The sequence below is a fragment of the Octodon degus genome, unplaced genomic scaffold (genome assembly GCF_000260255.1).
Source record: "Octodon degus isolate 3935 unplaced genomic scaffold, OctDeg1.0 scaffold00404, whole genome shotgun sequence".
NCBI classification, from domain to species: domain Eukaryota; kingdom Metazoa; phylum Chordata; class Mammalia; order Rodentia; family Octodontidae; genus Octodon; species Octodon degus.
In genome coordinates, this window is record NW_004524980.1 from 240199 (window position 1) to 245194 (window position 4996).

Genomic DNA, 4996 nt, shown 5'->3' on the forward strand with positions numbered 1-4996 from the left:
TTTCTGAGGTCTTCTGCTATAATGATCTTGTGCAGAACTAGGGAAAAATTTTTTTCAGGACTGCTGTATGGTTTCCTTTAAAAGAAGAAGAAAAAACTTGGAATATTTTTTGTTTGTGTTTTGTAGCCGTTACCTATGATTTGCAGTGATCCCCTTGGCAAGGCTTCCTTCCTTGTTCATCCCTGTAGCCATCACTTAAGTCCGGAATGGTCACAAAGAGAGAAATATTTATTTTTTATCTTTTTTGGTGTCTTTTCAGAAAACTGAAAAAGTGAAAATCCATTGAAACCTTAGGTTAAATGTTAGAACTCAACAACATCCACCTCTAGATATTATACAGTATTTGTTTTGTTTTGGTTTTGAATGTACATAATATGCCATTATGTAATACTGTTCCACTAGAAAGGAGTTAAATATATATATATTATTAAAGGACACCTGTAGTAGTCAGAGGTTTTATTCATTTAAGGTCAAATAAAAGAGATTTATTAAAATGTTTCTGTTTTTCTGCTGTAATTCTACATTAAGCTTACATGAAAATCATGGTTTTAGAGTTTGGAATGCAAAATTATTTGTTTCAGCCTCAAGCTGGGAATATTTTTAAGAATAAATACTATATATAGGTATCAATTATTACCTCCCCACTTTATGTTGAAATTTTTTTATTAAATTGATAGAACTTTGTTTCCATTGTAATCGTAAAGATCTGTTATACATAACATTAAAATGTTCATTAAAATAAAAAATTGTAATAGAATGAATATTGTTGTCTTCATAGGTGTTATTCATAGTACAAGATATAGACATGATATATTGTCCACAAACACTATTAGAACAAAGGTTTCTATTTATTGAATTAGAAGAAAATAGCTGTATGTCTATCCTATTTTGAATATACAGATACAAAATGGTCCTTCATTTGTGTCACCATTTTTTTTTTTAGTTTTGTCAGAGAGGGGACTTATATTTTCATTTAAATATTGTAGGTGTGTGAACTCAGCAAAATATTCCAATATAGTCCAGTGGTCAATAATAGTAGTGAGATTTCTGTAGGACTGACAATGGCAGAAGTTGTTGACTTCAGCCTTTTACAGCTCAGCATATTATTATGGCTTTATTTTTTATACTTCATTTTTATACTTTCCTGTTGGATGGTTAGGACCAACATGAAAAAAGACCTATATAACAAGAAATATAACTTTTGTATCTGACAAGGTCAGTCAAGCCCCCTCATAATTTATCCTGAAATCCTGAACCATAATTTGTAGATCCTTTGTCAATGTCAGCCATATGGAGGAGTCACGGCCATTGCTTGGCCAATGTGTTCTCTGTGAAAGCCTGAGAGCATGTTTTCTCTCCATGTGACTCTCTTTAAGAATACTCTACATCATCGATCACTTTCCTCTTTGGCCCCATAATCTCCATCATCAGAAAATTTGGGACACAATTGAATTACATGATGTTACAGTACAAGTTCTTATAAGTCCTGAGTCCTAATTGACCTTGGAAGGCTAGGGCCACATTGTTGGTTTTCCTTATGACCCTTCATTTTCTCTAATTTTTGGTCTGCAAACTTAGGTTGTTAACCCTCCAGAAGAGAAACTTATTGCTATTGCTATACAACCTAGAGTGTTGAGCTTAACCTCACTATCTGTCTAGTATCAAACATCTTAGGCATAACATGCAACAGGTATTTCTCATAAAATATTGATATGTTAAAGTTTAAGTCCCTATGGAATATGACAAAAAATTTAAAAAATTAAAATATTTTTCAAAAATAGGAAGAAAGAATTATATATATTTATACATATGTCCAGAAATCTAACCATATACAACATTGTTGCAGGACAGTCCCACAACATTCCTTTTCCTGTCTCCGGCCTTCAATCACCACCTGCTTCCTTTTTAAACAATCATCTACTGGAGAGACAGCATGGCGACAACTGGAAAGTCATGACATGCAACACATATTCAGAAGACCAGAATGACAGGCACTCGAAGCATGAACCTACTATTACAAATTCCCATCTTCAGTGCAGTTGCTTAGTTCACAGGACTTAGAATACATAATGAGTGTGAGAATCTTTCCAATTTATTTGAAGATCTTCTGAAGATTCTCAGGATCATTGCCTTACCCATATTCTACATATAACTGTATGGCTTGCCTCTGTCATATTTCCTGGCAGTTCTCCTTGCTCTCTCTTCATTGTCTATTCCTCAAGTTCTTGCTTTCCTTTTAATTGTATTATACCTTTCTATTTGTATTTCTTCTTTTAAGTTCTTATACTAGGGAAACTATATGATACTTACACATGTGTGTCTGGTTTATTTCACTTATGAGTATATCTTCAAGTGGCATCCACTTTAATATAAAAGCTTCAAGCTTATCATTCTTTACAGCAGAGTAATACTCCATTGTATAAAAATACCACAAATTTTTCAACCATTCCACAGGTGATGGGCATCTTGGTTGTTTCCAAGATTTGGCTATCACAAATTGTGCTGCTATAAATATAGGCACACATATATCCCTATGATATGATGTTTTCAGATCCTCTGGAAAAATTCCCAGTAGAGGAATAGCTGGTTGAAATGGGATTTCCAGTCCAACTTTTCTAAGGAGTCTCCACACTGATTTTCATAACAGTTGCACCAGTCTACATTCCTACCAGCAGTGAATGGGTTCCTTTTACCTCACTGCCTCTCCAACGTTTGTTGTTGGTTATTTTTTTTATGATAGCCATTCTTTCTTGGGTGAGATGATGTCTCAGTGTTGTTTTAATTTGCATTTCCTGGATGGCTAGTGATGTGGAACATTTTTTTTCATATATTTATTTGCTTCTTTAATTTTGTCCTCTGAGAGGTGTGTTCATCTCAGATGCCCACTTCAGGACTGGGTCTTTAAATTTTGGGGCCCTAGTTTTTTTCAGTTCCTTATAAATTCTAGAGAGCAGACCTTTGTCTGAGTACTTATTTGTCATGATTTTTTCCAAATTTGTGGGTTACCATTTCACTTTGTTGGTAATTTCTTTTGACATGCAAAAACTTCTCAATAAGAGGTCCTGGTTATTAATCCTTTCAAGTGTTAACCGTGAAATATGATTTTTGTTCATGAACTCTTTGCCTAACTCTATGTCTTCAAGAATTCCGCCTACTTTCTCTTCCAGGAGATTTAGTGTTTATGTTTTAATATTTAAGTCTTTAATCCATTTTGACATTAGCTTAATGCATGGTTATAGACCTGGTTAAAGTTTTAGTTTTCAGCATGTAGAGAGATAGTTTTTCCAGCGCCATTTGTCAAAGATGCTATCTTTCTTCTAGTGAGTATGTTTGGCCCCTTTGTCAAAAATTACGTGGCTGTGTGTGTTTGTAGAGGCTACAGTGTGTTATGATCTATTCCACTGATCCTCAGGTCTTTTGTTGACAGTATCATGCTGATTTTTTCACAGTAGCCTTGTAGTATAATTTCAGGTCAGGAATTGTAATACCTCCTGACTTGTCTTTGTTACCCAGTATTTCCATTGCAATTCTAAGTATTTGCAGGTTCCAAATAAATTTTAGGAACAATTTCTCTAGATCTGTAAGGTATGTTGGTGGTAGTTTGATAGGGATCACATTAAATGCAATGTTGGTTCTTCCTATTCAGGAGCATGGAATATCTTTCCATTTTCTAACATCCTCTAAGATCTCTTTTATTTTAAGAGTGCTGTAATTTTCCTTGAAAAGATCTTTGATTTCTTTAGTAAGATTAATTCCAAGGTATTTCATTTTCCTTGGTGCTATTGTAAGGGTATTGTTTCTATAATTTCCCTCTCAGTGTGTTTGTTGGCTGTGTAGAGGAATGCTATTGACTTTGGGTATTGACTTTGTATCCTACTATACTACTGAATTTCTGTATTAATTCTAGTAGCTTCTTAGTGGAGCTTTTTGGGTCTTCCAAGTAAAGAATCATGTCATCTGCAAATAATGATAATTAACTTCTTTTTTTACCTATTCTTATTCCTTTTATTTCTTTCTCTTGTCTAATGGCTCTAGCGAATGATTCCAGAACTTTATTGAATAGGAGTGATGATAGGGGACATTCTTCTATTGTACCAGATCTAAGAGTAAAAGATTTCAGTTTTTCCCCATTTAGGATTATGTTAATGATTGGGTTTTCATAAATGGCTTTTACCAGATGGAAGTAGAGGCCATCTATTCCAATTTTCTGTTGGACATTGAGGATGAATGAGAATTAGACTTTGTCAAAAGCCCTTTCTGCCCCAGTTGAGATGATCATGTGGTTTTTAGTTTTCACTCTATTGATTTAGTGTACTTCATTTCTAGATTTTTGAATATTGAACCATCCTTGCATCCCTGGGATGAATCTTACCTCATCATGGTGTATGATCTTCTTGACGATTTGGTGTATTCTGTTTGCTAGGATATTATTGAGAAGTTTTCCATCTATGTTCATTAGGTAGATTGGCCTGCAGTTCTCTTTTTTAGTTGCATCTTTCCCTGGTTTTGGTATCAGTATAATACTTACCTCTAGGAATCATTTTGGGATGCTTGCTTCCTTTTCAATTTCATTGAAAAGTTTGAGGAGTATAGGGACTACATCTTCTGTAAATTTCTTGCAGAATTCAGCTGTGAAGCCATCCGGACTTGGACTTTTGTTTTTCCCTAGGATTTTTGTTTCACCTCATATTTCATTGGCTTTTTTTTTTTTTTGACTTTTCAACCATAACATTTTATTATGCACGTAATATGTACCTACACTATATGGTACAGGCTAGAAACTACTTCTGGTTGGAATTATTTACATCTGTAAAAGATCAAGCAGTCTTCTATCTTTCTAGGAAACTGGAAAGGCTATAGTAAGGTTAAGTGTTAAGTGTTACATTTACACACCTAGTTACTTTACAAAGACTAATTCTTAGATTACTCAAGTGTTTTGTAGGTTAAGCTGATGGTCTATAAAGCAGAGGCACATGTAAGCCAGAGAAATTTGGTC

General features: G+C 34.1%; 1 pseudogene; it reads left to right on the forward strand.

Annotated features, from left to right (window-relative positions):
- Positions 1-4996, forward strand: part of LOC101564980 — a 42136-nt pseudogene that overhangs the window by 2044 nt on the left and 35096 nt on the right.